The sequence below is a fragment of the Sorex araneus genome, chromosome 1, assembly GCF_027595985.1.
Source record: "Sorex araneus isolate mSorAra2 chromosome 1, mSorAra2.pri, whole genome shotgun sequence".
Lineage (NCBI taxonomy): Eukaryota > Metazoa > Chordata > Mammalia > Eulipotyphla > Soricidae > Sorex > Sorex araneus.
This window is the reverse complement of record NC_073302.1, coordinates 15,025,858-15,044,507: the sequence shown is the minus strand read 5'-3', so window position 1 is coordinate 15,044,507 and position 18,650 is coordinate 15,025,858.

The window sequence follows — 18,650 nt, the reverse complement described above, 5'->3', positions numbered from 1 at the left end:
GTTATTAAATGAAAGACCAAATCTGCCTCACAGACCCATTCTCTACAAGGCTGCTTTCTGACTTATGTGATAAATCCTGTTCCCTCAAGTCACTTTCTTCAGCCACAGCTGTACACAACACAGTAATCACCATCAGAGGGGTCATCTCCAAATTGCAAAGGACAATCCAGCAGAGGAAATTATAACAGATAACACATACTGCCTGTATATATCTGTCATGCAGACAAGGGCTGCATGCTGAATTTAACTCTGTTCCCTGTAGCTCTCCACAGCCTTCTGTTTCTTTTGCAACTGCCGTGGTTTAGGCCACATTTCCCCAAAACTCTTCCCTCTGGTTTCCATTTCTCTTTCTCTTCTCCTTCCAATATATTTTACTTAATTGGATTAATTTGTTTTCTAAATCACTTGATGTTTTACTTCTCTGCTTCCAAAAATGAACAAACAAAGCAATAAAGAACTGCAATAAAACAAAGCGAAGCCACGGATTCTTGGCTCGTTGTTACAATGCAGAGTTTCTCTATGCTTTGGTGATCTGGCCTGAGCTTAGGCTCTCTCTCCTCTCCTAGCAGACTCACGACATTGAGCCTCTGCATCGTGCACTTGAGGACTGTGCCTCCCTGCCTTTTCCCATGCCACCCCCTCTGCCTAAAATGCACTCACATCACTCTCGGTGTGTTGGTTCACCCTCTCTTTGCAATTCTGCTTTCTTCTCCAGTATGACATCAGCTGTGAAATAGGTACCTGTTTTATAGATGGCCAAACAAAGGCAGAGGAGACCATTCCCAAATCCTGAAGTTTGCAGGTGGTTGAGAAAGGGAGTGAAATCTGCATCTTATTTTCTTCTCATAATCAGGGATGTTTCTGACACAATCTGAGCATGAATATGGGTAGCTAATGGGGCTACCTGATGTGTCTTGTGGCCACTTCATCTCAAGACTTCAGGGATGATATCAGTAGAGCACATTTGGGAGCATTCTCCAAACACTTCTCCCTTTGTCCTAAGGTCAAAGAAAAATATCCTCGTGAGATTAATCCTGACACTGCTGGGGCACGTGTATAGGCAATGCCACCTCCAGTTATCTTAATTGCATATTTGGAAAAGCCACCACTGCCTGCTCATATGGCATGCCATTTGGTGTTTATGACCATCGTCCTAGAGTTAACAGCACATGGGGAGCTCACCCACTCTGAATACTAAGCTTATCCAATCTCTTTCCCAGAACCGACCTGAGAAATAACTAATAAAAATTATTACAATAATAGAGGGTCATATGAATGCCAAGTGCAATAGCAATTTTTCATTCTGAATACCTCTTCTCCACCAACATCATAAATTGGGGGGTAGGGATGGGAAAGGTATTATGCATAAATAATTAGATATATTTCCTCAAGCTGTGTCTCAAAATCTTCTATTTAGGGTTAAGATTCAATTTTAGGATCAACGTGAATGTGAGGTGGAACTTCAGGGATAATTGAGCTAGAAGTCTAGTGACCTTTCCAAAGACCCCTCTTTGTACTCATGCAGTTTTTTTCTCCAATCAGCAATAATAACAATATGAAAAAGATACACAAATAACACTTAACTAAATCAAATGCAGATGGCTGTTTTATCAAGCAGAGGCAATTTTTATCATTTTAAAAGCTTTTGTTTTTGTAAAGGGAAGAAAATGGGCCGTGTTCCCTGGCTTTACTTTTAAGAGAGGAAAAAGCATATGTTTTTTAATTTGAAATGGAGTATTAATGGTGCTATCTCTCGAGAATTGCTGTGCTAGAGTGAATTGTAGAAAATGCATTTACTTGCAAGCTTTCTGGTAAATTCCTCTCTGACTTAGAGAGTTAGTGGCATATTATATCAGCCTACCTTTCCAACAAGATAATACTGTATACTTACCCCAAGAATCCATTTCCTCAGCCTCTTTTGCTAGATCATCTTGTTTTCTTTGTTTATGTTATTGATTTAAGGAAAATCATTTGGTGAATATAAAGTGTTTGCCTAAATGAAAAGGTGGGGATATGTGGCGGTTAGACACACACTGAATGAGAGAGATAATGTAACTGGGATAATTGTGTATCTACACTGCAATTTATGGTTTGAATTACCCAACTTGAACCTCACTCTACCCCCTAAGAGTTATGAGAACAGAGACTATAATCCAAATTTCATAGATCAAAAGTCAAAAAAAGGAGAGTTGAAGGGGCCTCCTGTGACTCTCTTCCGTAAGAAACCAGTAATTGAACCTTCATCAGTCAATCTTCCCTCTTGTCCACAAAGCAGTTTCTCCAGTGGTTCCTACACTCATCTGACCTACTGACCCCCTTAAAACATTACTCAGCACCCCACTGGAAATCTATCTTTTATAGAACAACCCTCCAATTGAACCCAAGGCTATTACCTCGCCCTGTATCAGTCAAATATGCCATCCTTCCTCCTAGGGGTGTTATCACCCACTTTGGGGAACACTGTAAAATACTGTAAAATCAACCAAAATCAACTCCCCCCAATCAGCCAAACCATTCACAAGCAGTTATGGACTGCCTGCTCTCAAACTAGCAGGTGAAAGAATTGATACAGGAACAGACATAATAGTATTTAGATGCTGTCCCAGTATCCTTTATTTTGACCATTGAATCAAAAATACAAGACTGTTTAATCTTGCATTTTAACAAGACTATTTAGTAATACAAGACTATAATATAATACAATGCAAGACTATTTAGTATTTGAGTGAGCAAGCTATGGATATAGACAACTGTAAGATAAATATATGCTGGTCATATAGGAGACCTTACTTGGGAAGTGATAGAAAATTAATGATAAGTTTAGCCGACATTTATAGCAATTATTAATGTTCAGATACTTGCATTGTAGTTTCATGCACTCGTTCCACAAGCCTTTGCAAATGATTTGATCCAAACAAAGAAAGCAACATATATACTTGCAGCAAAGAAATTCTTTTTGTGCCATTTTAAATGATGACCAGAAATATGTGACTCATTTTTGGGGATCTTGTATTTATATGGGGAAAAGCTGTGGGTTTGGACAAAGTATCTAATTTTATTAATTTTTCATTTGTTGTACAGACTTGACTAATGCTACAGCCTAGAAATGCAGTGCTGCTTAGGTCCAGTCTTTCTGGAGCCACCAAGATCACATCCAGTGGTGCATAGAGAGTATGTTGTACAAGAGATGGAACTCATCTCCTCTGTGTACCAGGCATGACTCCAGCCCTTTGACCTATCATCTGACCCCAAATTATCTAATTTTAAAGGCTTCTATTAAAAAGGTACAATATAAGACAAAATGTTGATCGATCAATAACAATGACCCTGCAATATATTTAGACAATTAGCATAGTTATTTTTTGGGGGTCACACCTGGCAATGCACAGGGGTTACTCCTGGCTCTGCACTCAGGAATTACTCCTGGTGGTGCTCGGGGGACCATATGGGATGCTGGGATTTGAACCCAGGTCAGCTGTGTGCAAGGCAAATGCCTTACCTGCTGTTCTATTGCTCCAGCCTCAAGCATAGTTATTTTTCTTATTACTACTCTGTGACAAGAACTGGAGATACAGAAATTTTAAAACATATATATGTGTAGTCTTAAGAAATTTCTTCCTTCCTGCTTTTTCCTTTATTCCTTCTTTTCTGTCTTTTCCTTTATTTCCTTCCTCTTATTAATCCTTTTGTTCACTTGTTATCTCTTCTTACTTCTTCCCATCATAGCTTTCCATCATTTTTTGCATTGTCAAAACACCAGTTCCTCAGTTTTGAGAAGTGTATTGGACAATGATAGAGTCCTTAAGGAGTTCCCAGTCTAGAGAAGCAAGTAGTAACTCAGTGTGGATAGTCATAAGGAACATAATTGGGATTGCTAACCTGGAGGTCCACTACAACAGCAAGGTAACATTATAGAGGAGTAGACAGAGTGTGTAAAGCTATAGAAAGCTCTTCAGGCCATAAGAGGACAACGCTGAATCCTGAAATACATCTGGAAATTGGTCAAGCAAATAATCATTTTCATAAGGTCTGAGCCTTGATATTTACTAGAAAAGAGATGTTCAAAGCAAGTAACTATACAAGCTCTACAATGACTAAAATTCAAAACAGGGTTGTTCTCCAAATCTCCTCCAACTTATCTTGGTATGTTATTCCTCCCCCATCGTGGAAAATTTTTCTAGCTATAAGATCTCAGGATTAGATAACTGCCTAACAAACATCTCAAATATAATACCCAAATAAAGAAAACCTTAATTTTTTCTCTTAAAATCCTGTTGATCCCCAACAATTAAATAGTGCTACCCTGCAACTACTGACTCAAGTAAGTGTACTTTCTGATTTCCACTCCCATTTAACTCCAAGTTAAGCAGTCCTTCAAACTACCTTTTCCTCTGCTTAAGTTGTTTAGATCAATGCACTATAAATCTATGTTGTTAAAAGTATTAGGTTAAATGTTCATGCAGAAATTCATAAATTATGAATCAGAAATATATTACCAGAACATACTGATCATCTTAAAGAATAACCAACAGTTGATGTAGTCTCTGGGAGGCAATAGGAAGTCTCCATTACCATCAATGATCCTGAGTTTAATGAACTCTCTAGATTTATAATGCTAACTCCAAGAAGCAAAGAAGGTAGAGAAACATGTTTGATGATACTATAAAATATATGATTTATGATATATATATAAATTTATGATGTGTGATATCCAAAAACAGTAACAATAAGTCTCTCAATGAGAGACATTACTGGTGCCCACTTGAACAAATCAACGAGCAACCGGATGGCAGTGACAGTGACAGTGATGATGTATGATAGGGGAAGGGAGGAAGGGAGGGGAGGGGAGGAGGGAAGGAGAAGGAAAGGAAGGAAGAACAGAAGGAGGGGAGAATGAACCGGAAAAGGAAGGAACATAAACATAAAACCATAGTGATACACTGGGTAATAGCTACTTACAAGGTATTTTTAAGGAGGGATTCCCTTGTGTTACTCAGAAGGTCCAGGAGCCCCTTAGCCAGTGTTTCAAAGAAAGAGATTGAGGATGTGATCTTGTTCAGACCTCGAAATGTTGGGCCTGGTGTCACTCAAGGGTCTTTAAGACCACACCATTAAGTGTTCGTGGACTCCAATACTGAAGTCAAAGGTGCTAAGGGGATTATGTGGTACTAAGGATTAAACAGGGACCTGCTACATGCAAGGTCCATACGTCAACCCGTGCACTATCTCTATAGTCCCCAAAACAAGTATTATTCTACTTTCTTCAATATACTTTTGGTTGGGGAGGAGGGGAGCACACTTGATGATGCTCAGGGATTAACTTTGGCTCTGTCCTCAGAGACAACTCCTGGTGTGATTGGGGGACCAATAGAGTTCTAGGAATTGAATATGATCGACACATGCAAAGGAAGCAACCTATCTGCTGTTATATCTAGCTACATTCTTTCTCTACTTTTATAGGTACTCCAATAGTTCCAAAATAAATGCAAACATGTTCTGCTACAACCATAAGTACTCCTAATTCAAACCATTGTCTACAATCCATAAATGACTTCTGAAGAGTATAGCATCCTCTCTTATTCACCTGCCTTCTTTTCACTGAATTGAAGCAAGTGCAATAAATGTTCCTTCAGATATAAATGGAGTCATTCCCCTTTATGTATGAAAATTCCCAGTGGAAATCCTGACGTCAAAAAAAATTTCATGGTATAGTCTATAACAAGACCACAAATAAGCTGGCATCAGCCATCCACTTGGATGATGATTTCTTGGATTCTTTTCTTGCTATTCTTGATAAATTCCAACTCTACTCTTATTTCAGGACTCTTGAGATGATATTCATTGTATTTAGAAATTTGCTTGTTTGACTCTTCCATCTATCAGGTCTGTTTAAGAAGCCCCCCTCATTAGGATAGTTATCTTTCCTAATTTGTCCATATTTCCTATTATGTTAACTGTATATATTTTAAGTATGTGTATTGATTGTAGCCTTGTATATCATCAATTCAAAATAACATGCATATATGTGTATATATATAAAACTATTCTATATTTGTGTTCAACTCATGGAACAGAAGACTAGCAGAAAGAGTGAGGGTAAATTAAAAGAAAAAGAATGAACAGAGATGAAACATTTTCATTATATGAAGACAGATATATTCTTAGACAAGTAATTGTGGGTTTTTTGTTACTTTTTACATTTTATGGAATCACTATGAAGTAGTAGAATTGTGAAGCAGACTCATGTGAAGTCAACTAAGCAGAATGCTGATAGGTGTGGAAGCCCTGCAGAGCAAAGGTTCAGGAGAAATAAAAGAAGAATTCTAATCTGATTCAGGTAACCAAACCTTTATGAAATACTGGATAAAATATGTAATTGTACAAACTGGGAATTTATAAGTTAATGCAAATCCTTTATACTCAATGGAGTGGTCATGATGATTAGTATAACACCAGTTAACCCCTTAACCAGTTTTAATCTGTTTTATGGCCCATTCAGTAGCCTGAGAATTCTCTGTGTATCATCCTGTAGACATTTCTTTTCTCACAGCAATACTAGGAGAGAAGTCTTATAGATTCTCCATCTTGAGAAAAGAAAGTTACAATGCAAAGCACTTGAATAACTCACAAAAATCGAGTAAGAAAAGAACTAATCCGGAGCTTTACAAACTTATTCTATTCTCTTTTTAGGGGGAAAAAGATCACTCAATACCTTCCTTAAGTCCAACAAACAGAAAGGTCCCTCTATTTGCACCAGAGTCTGTTACTATTCCACTTAAGCATTTTAGTGTCCTGCAGTAGATGGAGTACCCCACTCTGGGAAACACTATTATTTTTTGTTTTTATTTTAATAATTGATAGTGGACACATTTTGCATTTTGAATGGTCCTGTTTTCGGTTCCTTTCCACTGGTCTTTTAATAACTGAGTAGCTCATTGATTTGTTCGAGCAGGCAACAGTAACATCTCTCATTGAGAGACTTATTGTTACTGTTTTTGGCATATCCAATACACACGGGTAGCTTGCCAGGCTCTGCCCCGCGGGCCTGATACTCTTGGTAGCTTGCCAGGCTCTCCGAGAGGGACGGAGGAATCAAACTCGGGTTGGCCATGTGAAAGGCGAACACCCAACCACTGTGCTATCGCTTAAAGTTGTCCATAATAGTTCATTGAAGATAATATTCAAACACCAATCCCACCACCGTGCACCTTCCCACCATCATAAGAGGAAAGGGTGTGAAGATTGTTGTATTTCATCCTAGAGCCATTATATAAGAGGTTGCAAGCATGTATGTTAAAACCAAACAAATGCGTGCTACTTTTGTTACATCAGTAAGAGGTCACATGGTCCAGATGTTTTGTGTTGCTCTCTCTCTTCCAGGAAGTTTATTTCATGGTCTGAAACTTGACCGTTGATGAGATTGTATGGTGCAAGGGGCAGTTTATGGGTGTGACTTGCCAAACTGGAAAACTGGGGAACTGGGGGGAGGAGGCCCAGTCCTGTTCTGAGTGAGTTTTGAGATCTCAGTCACAAGTCCCGCATACCTGAGTGTTTCTGCAGGTTCCCTCATAGATGACGCTCATCCGAACTTGTGGAGAGTGGCTTTGAGCATGGCTGCGGTTGGGTTCTGGGGGGTTTTGAATGCCCAGGTTCTGCTTGGGGCAGGGAGGAAAACTCAACCTGCTCCCCTCTGAGGGGCCCCAGTGAAGAGAGCTTGGTGTGGGATCAGGACATTCTGTCGAAACACTCTTATAAATGGCTAACTATATAGGTGAGAATTGTTAGATTTATATTTGCAAATCATTCTACATGACTTGAAGGAGTAGGTATGAACAAGAGCCTATGTCAGAGAGGTCTTCACAGATGAAGTAGGCAGAATTGAGTCTGTGACTAGCAGGCTGAGAAAGGCATTTCCACCTGAAGTTTGGTGGAACTATAGACAGCTATCCAAGTGATAGTATCCTATGAATATACTCGTTAAGTCAAAATATAGTTGAGTGCTTTACTCGTTAAGTATTATCATCTAATAGTGCTTGGAGTTGGAATCCCATTGTCTAAATTGACTTACTCTATGACCCTGTGATCAAGTTTAGTCCAAATTTTCTACATTGCCTTTTTGGGTATTTGGTGTGTGTGTGTGTGTGTGTGTGTGTGTGTGTGTGTGTGTGTGTGTGTTTGTTTGGGAGCCATACATGACAATGCCTAAAGGTTACTCCTGATTCTACACTCACGAATCACTCCTAGCATGCTCAGGGGATCATATGGGATGCCAGGGACCGAACCTGTGTCAGCCACATGCAAGGCAATCACCCAACCCATTGTACTATCATTCCAGCCCCACGTGCTGCATTTTATTTGGTTTTAGTTTTGGTTTTGTTTTTTATTAGGTTGTTCTGGCTCTAGGTGATTAAACAAAGCCTTAGGTTTAAAACATGATGCACAAAAATTACTAAAATTTTTTCTACTCTTGTTCTTTCCAAACTATGAACAGTGTATATAAAAAGCACATTGCAGGCCTGGAGATAGCATCACACGTGAGGAACTTGCCTGGCTTGCAGCTAATCTGGGTGCTATCTCTGGCACACATATGGTCCTCCAGCACCACCAGGAGGGATCGTTGAGTTAATCTTAAGCAAATCCCATGTGGTCCAACTGCTCCCTCTTGCCAAGAACAACAACAACAACAACAACAAAAGTATGTATGTGTGATTCAGGAATTTGTGTGATATTAGTTTGTAAAATATAGCGAATTCAGTTCACTGGAAACTGTGGGTGTGACAAGTATTGGGATTCTCCTCCTGAGAAAGTCCAGAGATTTCAGACTTATGTGAAAGGGGCCAGAGACTAGGTAGAATATTCTAGAAAGTGCGGCTTTAAAATAAGTCCAGCATTGCACCTCAAAGTGTTATTATCACCATCATATTGACATCTTATTAAAACATATAAAATGTATTATACCATCATATTTTTAAATTAGGCTGGAGCGATAGCACAGCGGGTAGGACGTTTGCCTTGCATATGGCCAACCTGGGTTCTATTTCTCTGCCCCTCTCCAAGAGACCGGCAAGCTACCAAGAATATCCCACCTGCACAGCAGAGTCTGGCAAGCTACCTGAGGCATATTTGATATGCCAAAAACAGTAACAAAAAGTCTCACATGGAGATGTTACTGGTGCCCACTCGAGCAAATCGATGAGCAATGGGGTGACAGTGAAAGAGACAGTGACAGTGATTATTAAAACATGTAAACATAAAACATCAACATATTATTAAAACATATAAAACATATTATGACATCATATTAAACAAAAATTCATCAGTAGTCAAAATCTGCCTCTGTAAAAGCAGTGGAATTCTTTTGAGAAAGAGAACCAATTTGTAATGAGAATATTCAAACAACTGTGTTGAAAAAATGGGTACAGACTTATGTCAGGAAGGCACTGTGCTGGTTGAACTAAGTGAAGTATGGACCTGAACAAAAGCAGTTGCAGAACATTTGGGAATGTAAAGATGATAAGCAAGCATGGGAATCAAAATGGCAAAACTAATGGCAAACTGAAAATATAGGCTGAGAAAATATGCACACACTGGTTTTAATAAAAATGAGTCCAGACTCTTTCTGAAATACTGCTATCCTTCAGGACTAATGGTTGGTAATGCAATATATATATATATATGTATATATATGTATATATATACACATATATACACATATAAAACAAAGTCAAGGCCCTTTAATCAATATGGTATTTAAATGCTATAAATATATATATATACATATATATATATGTTTGACCAGAGCGATAGCACAGCAGGTAAACTACATGCATAGCCCTTGTATGTGGCCGACCCAGGTTCGATTCCTCTATCCCTTTTGGAGAGCCCTGCAAGCTACTGAGAGTATCCCACCTGCACAACAAAGTCTGGCAAACTACCCATAGCGTATTTGATATGCCAAAAACAGTAACAATAAGTCTCACAGTGAAGATGTTACTGGTACCCGCTCAAGCAAATTAATGAACAATGGGACAACAGTGCTACTATATATATACATATATATATGCACATATATATATACACATATATATGCATGTATGTGTAAGCATCTAAGAACATGAACATCTACAATCCCGGGATGATGGTGGTAGCTTTGCTGCAATATGTCTAAAGCAGTTAAGGAGACAGAAATGTAGTCTCCAAAATGCCAAAGTGGAGAATCATAGAGTGGCTTTAAGGAGAGGTTATGAAATAAGCACTGAAAATTTACTTGCACTGTACATTAGCTTCTTCTACATCACTGCAGAAATGTTTGTCTTAGAGGTTTCATAAAACCATGTCTTCCATGGAAGTATGTATTCTAAAATCTCTCCCCCCTACATTGCTTTGCACACTAGCCTTCAAATCATTTTGCCCTGGGTAATGAGGGAAATTTCAAGAACAAAGTCAAGGCCCTTTAATCAATATGGTATATGCTAATAATGTATTAAATACTTGGCACATGAAACGAGTGAACACTTGAAATATGACTAATCCAATTGAAGTTTGCTGCAAATATAAAATAAACTCCAGAACTCAAAGACTATGAAGCACAAGAAAAAAATACTATTTTATACTTATTGTTTGAGTGAATAGTACTATTTTGTACTTATTATAGTACTTAAATAGTACTTAAGCTAAAAATTCATTTACCTGCTTCTTTGAACTTTCCTAAGATGGATGATTAGAAAAGTTAAATTTGCTGTTGAGTTTCATTTTGGTTTACTCTCAGTATGTTTCACGGTGCTACTTTGAATTCTGATTGATTGGACTTTCTGCTGTTCACCTTTGTAATTGGTACCTGTGGCCCAGACCTAGTTCATGCTGGTCTGCTAAATGCCATCCACTCCTGAAACCAATTTGAAATGACATCGTTTCCTTCAATGTATCCCATTATGAATTCTCTAATCACCTGTAATATTCTTTTTCAACTTCTGCCGGACCTTACTGAACCTAAAAAATGTCTTTACAGTAGTTTTCTCTACACTTTGACATCTATTTTACAAGGGTTTTGGATTATTTGAAGATAAGAATCATCAACCATGTATCTTTTTTTAATCAATGAATAGATCAAAAGACTGTTTCAACAATTTTTTTCTTGTGAATTTAAAATTATTTAAGCATATTACTGTCTATTATAATAAAGCTGTGATGCTTTAAAGATCCCAGAAAAATTGGATATATGAAATGAAAATACTTAGTACCTTACTGTACTGTTGATTTTCTGTTGTTGTAACTGGTAATGGAGACTGCTGACAGCTTTAGACAAGAAAAAAAAAATAAGATGTCAAGTAAGTTACTAAGAATAAAGAAGATTAGATTTGGACTAGGGCCCATAAAGGAAAAGGTATTAAAACTTGGGTGCACATGTGACAGTTGAGAGAGAATTAAAACAGATGCAGAGAGAGGCTAAACAAGGTTAGAAAAGCAGACATCCTCTTCATTTGAATGAAGAGTAAGCATTCAGTCCAGTCGATCAAATTTGAGCTGTGTTACTCGAAGTGGGCAAATTCCTATATAAACAGCATCCAGCTTCCAATGGCTTAATAACATGAACGTGCAAAACTATTTTTCTTTCACAATGTAATTGAGTGTAAAGAGAAGTGAGCAGGTGGTCTGTTCTGCTCTGTACCTTCTTTGGGACCCAGATTCTCTTCAATAGGTATCTCCTCTCTTCCAGATCATGAGCACATTCTTCATTCAGTGATTGTAAGGGGCGAGAGAGGCTGAGAGCTTCATATGTTGGCTGGTTTTAGAAATGTTATACATAACTCCCATTCTCATCTCATTGAATCCCTCTAGGTTATGTGACCACAGGCCTTCAAAGGAAGGCTAGATTGCATAGACTAGATGTAGCTCAAAGAAGAGATCATAGATGCTGATGAACATTGGACTCTAGTTCAATAAGCACATATAAAGTGTGGCTTTTATTACAGGTTCTTTGATTCACTCTTATTTTTATTTTTTAATTTTATGGACTGGAGCGATAGCACAGCGGGTAGGGAGTTTTACTTGCACCCGGCCAACCTGGGTTTGATACCTCCATCCCTCTTGGAGAGCCTGGCAAGCCACTGAGAGTATCCCGCCCACACGGCAGAGCCTGGCAAGCTACCCGTGGTGTATTCAATATGCCAAAAACAGCAACAACAAATCTCACAACAGAGACTTTACTGGCACCCGCTTGAGCAAATTGATAAACAATGGGACAACAGTGCTACAGTGCTTTTATTTTTTAAGGTGGTTCACAATATTTGATTACAGTTAATATTCAAAATATATTCAATCCCACCACCATTACACCTTCCCACCACCAAATTTGGAATGTTCCATCCCAAGCCCCAAGTCCTGTCCCAAAGCACAACCGAAATAATACATTTTGTATTGTCTGTGATGGAAAACCACTGAAAATGCTACAAAAAAGTTTCCATAGAGGAAACAGTGTGAAGATTGTTCTGTTTGGGCAGGGGCCATTAAGACATTCTTTAGAATATCACTAACATGTTAAAGGTTGGGCTGGAGGGATAGTTGCAGTGGGTAGGGCATTTGCGTTGCACATGGCCGACCCGGGTTCTATTCCTCCATCCCTCTCGGAGAGCCCAGCAAGCTACCAAAAGTATCCCGCTCACATGGCAGAGCCTGTCAAGCTACCCGTGGTGCATTCAATATGCCAAAAACAGTAACAAGTCTCACAATGGAGACGTTACTGGTGCCCCCCCCCGCAAAAATTGATAAACAATGGGATGACAGTGGAACAGTTCTACAGTTGTTAGAGGTTGAGTGATGTGAGCTTTCATATGTATATATATATCTGAAACTATATGTATATGCACACATATGTGTATATATTTCCCTCTATGATATATATATATATATATATATATATATATATATATTTCCCTCTATGATTTGTTGCCTACTATTTGAATCCCATCAAATGTGGTGTGGTACTTATGGAGAATGGGTAGGGAGTGTCTTATAATGTGTTGTGTGGCCTCGAATGGGGCCGTGTAGTCCAGAAGTACATTCACTTGTACATGAAGCTCGGCTGGAGCATGTGGGGAGAGGCCTTGAGCTTGGCGGCAGTTGAGTTCTGGAGGTTTTCAGCTGCTGGGACTGGGTCCCTTGGAGTGGTGAGGACTCTCACCCCCCACTTCTGGGGCACCCCAAGTGAAGCAGCCTGGCGCAGAGTCTGGTGGCATGGCTATGGCAGGCATCATGTTGCTCCCTTCTGGGAGAAAGAGCCATGTGATCTGGATGGTGACTGATGAGATTATCTGGCACCAGCAGGAGGTGGCTCATGGGCTTGATCCCTGGGTTGCTGGAGACTGGGGGGGAAATGGGTAGAGGATCTTCGCTCCTGGTTCTGTTGAGCCCAGAGTCCAAAGTCACAAAGTTCCACATTACCTGGGTTTTGTTGGACTTCACTCATTCATGAGCCTCAGCCCAAGTGTGTGGGGAGTGCCCTTGAACGTGGCATCAGTTGGGCTCTGGAGGTTTTCAGGTGTCGGGGCTGTGTCCCTTGGGGCAGGGAGTAATTCACTCTTTTAGCACAGGATTTATTAACTTTCACATTTCTGACATTTGGGACTGAACAATTTTTTTTTCAGGACAGTCTGGTGCACTGTAGGATATCCACCATCATTTTGGCCTCTACTTTCTTGGTGTCAGTACCATTACTCCCTCCTGAAGATATTTTAACCCAAAATAGCTCCAAATAGTTTCATATTTGATAGTGGATGGAATAATCTCTGGTTTGATTTAATATATTTTATTGAGCATTTTATGAATGTCATAAAATATCTTTTTCTTTATTATAATGGTGTAATTACAGAATTATTGATATGGAGACATCAGGAGGTTTTGTTTTTCTTGGTTATTTCTCCTATTTTTTATACATTATAATCTTTCAAATATCACTCAAGGGAAAAGCAAACTGCACACAACAGATCTTATCTCAATGTTTAGCCAATTTATATTCCTACACATAATTTTTTATAAGTTTCACTCTAAGAAGTGATCAGTAGTAATACTTATGACCAAATCCGGGAGTACACATGTATTGCTTATTATCTACCACTTTTAAGTGTGTTTTTTGTTCCCTGTATATATTTTTATCTCTACTTTCATATTATATGTCCCCCCTTTTTTTTGGTATGCTCAATGATTTACTCAGAACGGATCACATTTGTAAAGCACAACCACCACCACTATGCTACATCTTTAGCCCTTCTATTTTTAATCCCTTTTGGTCTTATTTTAGAATGCTGAATTCACTTGTTTTTGAATACTGGATCTACTTTTCCCCTATCTAGACTATATTCTTAATTCAAGATACAGTAGTGCTCTTCTTTCCAAACAGGGTCTGGGATTTGCACTAGAATTATAAAAATAAAAATGGACCCTCTGCTCCTAAAGACTATGATCTGAGAGATCTTTCTACCCATTTTGGCACCCAGAGCGGCTTCTTACAGAAATGCATCTAGACTGTGAGCTGTGCTACAACTCCGTGCCGCCCGGGGAGGGATTTTTCCTCTCTACCCTGTTGTTCTGCATGGAAAATGGCGGTGGCAGCAACATCCACGTGGGAGAGCCACCTCTTAAGACTCCCAATCCAGAGGTATGAATTTTGCAGTCATGTGGCTCATAGGTGATCATGGAAAGGGGGCGTTACCGGCATGCCCTGGGCCCAGATAAGATCCAGAGCTGCCGCGCCTGAAACGGACCCTCTGCTCCCAAAGACTATGATCTGAGATGTCTTCTAACCCATTTTGGCACCTAGAGCGGCTTCTTACAGAAATGTATCTAGACTTTGAACTGAGCTAAAGTGTCAGAAATCCAAACCTCATTTGGTCTCAAAAGCTCATAGAGTCTTCATTCTCAGCAATGAAAAGAAATTATTAAATGATGCCTTTTCAGCGGGCCTGATTGTTGGGGAAAAATTCCAAACAATCATAGTGAGTTCTCTATTGAAATATTGAATGTATTCAAAGTATAGAGAGAATAAAGTGAAGATCATTAGCTACTTAGGTGGGGACTGGGTGAGAGTGGGGTATATTGGGGTTCTTGGTGATGGAACATGTGCACTGGTAAAGGGATGGGGGTTTAATCATTATATGACTGAGTCTTAAACCTGAAAACTTAGTATTTTTTTCACGGTGATTCAATAAAATAAAAACTTAAAAAAAATCTCCCAAGAATGCCAAAAATAGTTACTCATACTTTCATGCTCTTATCCTGCACTCTTGGTAGACATCACACATCAATCATTCATTCTTTCTTCCTAAGCCTAGTGTTCATATCAGAATCCAGACAGTTCTAGAGGAAGTGACTTTTGATTAAACAGAATTGTAACAAGAGATTAATTTGATCTCTAAACTCTGATTCAATACCTTCATTTTGCAGATAAGAAATTTGAGATTCAGGTGATGAAATGGATTGCCTGAGACACACCACGTTCTGGTTTTCTGACTTCTTAATTTCTTTTTCTGCCCTCATAGAGTGACTGAATGAATCAGGCTGACCTAAGTTCCGTAATACATTTCTGGTAGTAAAGTTTTAGAAACAATTGCTAGAAGAGAACTATTGCTTGGAAATTGCGGTTGAGGTCGATTTGAAATCAACCATATTTAGGAGATTTTTTGGTTTTTGAACAATGAAGAATATTCAGAGACTTAAGGTACAAATTTACGTTGGCATCATGATTTTGAAGAGTCAAAAGGGGGAAAAAGTCTGAATGCTAAGTGCATAATTTTCAATTAAAAAAAAGATGCAGTCACACAAGATATGGTTAACTTCAGCAAAATGCATCAGTGTAGATTTGGCATGTATATTTGAAAGTTATGATTTGAGATTCAGTGTTAGCCATAGCCCTCTAAAAAAAAAAAAGTCATCAGAGTCTAGAGGGAAATCAGAGGCTGTTTATGTTTTATCGTTTGTATATAATAAAATACATTGGGAAGAGAAATTGATCCTGGTTTATTTTCTCATCTGGGTTTTATCTCTCTACCATCAGATTTTCTGGCTGAGGCACACAGAGCCCACATTTATGTGACCTGGACTGATGTCCTCATCTTGCTTTTCGATAATTATAGGTCTCCCCAGGAAAATGACTTCACAGAGAAATTTTATAAAGGTTTTAAAGATTTTATTATGAAGGATTCAGCCTTTCCACAATTATTAGTTTTAAAAGTGCTTTGTAGCCATTGCTCGTAGAACAGTTATTGATCCCTTTACAAAGCGAAGACTGACCCATGTGAGGGCTGTGCCTTGGCATCTCTTAAACTGATATAATAATGTGATGAAGTAAAGCGATTATTTTTCGAGTCTGAGGCCCTCTCATCCCCTCTAATGGGTCCAGGATAAGTGTTAGGCTGATGGGCAATAGTAACCACAAATTTCACTTTGCTTTTAACAGTTACATTGTAGGTAGCGATGAACTTCACATCGTTCCATTAGGTTCTCTAAAGAAACAATTGCCAGACATATTAAATGGACAGCTGTGTAAATATTCCTTGACCCAGTCACTTTTTCTCCTTCCTTGGTGTCTACCCATCATCTTGGTAACAGTTTACCAATGAGATCAAACTTAACTGTGACTTCTCTCTTCATTACCTACAGGAGTAAGTCCAAATGGGAGCATATGAATTGTCGTGTCCCTTATGATCTGGTTCTAATATTCCTTGTCTCTTAGTCTCTTAACTTGCCCTTGCATGGGTCTCATAATCAAGTCTAACAAGTCAATCATGGAGATTCTTTTTTTCTTAATTTTTGAGGTGTATATACTGTTTTCCATAGAAACTGCACAAAAATACACTCCCACAACGAGTGAGTGAGGGTTTCTCTTTTGCCACATCCCTGCCAACACTGGTTGTTTCCAATCTTTTTTGACCCATGTTATTCTCACTGGTGGGAGGTAATATATCATTGCCACTTTTACTTGAATTTCCATGATAATAAGTGATACGTATCACTTTTCTATATGCCTTTCCCCCATCTGTATGTCTTCTTTGGAAGAGTGTATCTCCTTTTACCATTTTTTGATGGAGTCAATGATTCAGTGATTCTACTCTTCAGAATCTATCCCAAGAACTCAAAGACATGAATTTGACAAGATACATACACATGCTTGTTCACTGCATCACGGAGGTATGGAAATAACCCAAATAGTCAAATGAATAAATAAAGAAAAAACAGTGGCATTTATGCCCAACAGAATACTATACGGCAATAAAAATGGACAATTTCTTGCTTTTTCCCACAATGTATGTGGAACTATAGGGTATTAAGCCAAATTAGTCAATGAGAACTAGTACCAACTTATCTCATGCATAGGTGGTATATGAAGAAACAAAGCAGGGAGTTCAAAGTATTTGGTCAAAACAAGCCCTTGGACTTTTGCTACAGAATTGAGATTGCCAAGCAGTAGTGGGAGGGGTACTGGAGAAGGTGGAGAAAGACAAACTTGATGTGACATGAGAATAGTGGTGGAAGGTCTTAGAAAATTTGGAGGCAGTGAAGTTGCAGTGAATAATTATACAGAAACTTTTTCTACAAAACTATACAGATACTTTTGCAATCATGTTACATCAGCTACAGTGAAAAACAAAAACTAAGCAAACAAAAAAATGAATAACCATGGGACTGGAGATTTGATCCCAGTGGGACAGCACAGGCCTTATTTGTATGAGCCCCTGGGTTTGATTCCAACACTACGTGTCCCAGAACATGTTGAGGTGTGTCCTGGTCTCCATTCCAGCAACTCTATGTGTGGCCGAGGCCCTCGCGCACTACTGGATATGCTGCCCCACAACATGCAACTACAACAAACAAAATATTGTCATACCATGACCTTATTTGGCAGAATAAAATGGCAGGTGTTTCGAGGCAGTCACATAATCTACAGTTTTGGCTGGAATATTAAAGCCTGATATGACTTTTATTTTCTGTTTCCTTACTTTTGGTGAATGGCCTTGAGGAATTTACTTGACCTCTGGGAACTCCTGTTTTAAAACATTGCTAATGATAGACCTATGGATCCATATATATATATATATACATATATATACATATATATATACATATATGCCTAGAATGAGCAAGCAGGTCAGGATTTAACTTCTCTGAGTCTCAGTTTTCTAATACATAAAATGAAATCATAAAATGGATCTGGCTCCTTGATGGGATAGAAGAGAAAATAGAAATAAAAAATCAAATATAAAAGGATTGGTATTGAAATATTATATTCTTAAAACTCAATCATGAATAACTTTGTAATTTATGGTGACTGAATAAAATTTGTTTTAAAAGTTAAATACATTGGGACCGAAGTGATAGTACAGTGGGTAGGGTGTTTGCCTTGCATGCAGCCGACCCAGGTTTGATTACCGGCATCCTATATGGTCCCCCAAGCAATGTAAGAAGTAATTCCTGAGTGCAGAGCCAGGAGTAACCCCTGAGCATCACTGGGTGTGATCCAAAAAGAAAAAAAAAAAGAAAATTAAGTACATTCACCATACCACTGTTGTCCCGTTGCTCACTGATTTGCTCGAGCGAGTGCCAGTAACATCTCCATCCGTCCCTGTCACATTCAGGGTCAAGGGAATGAGGCCCATTAT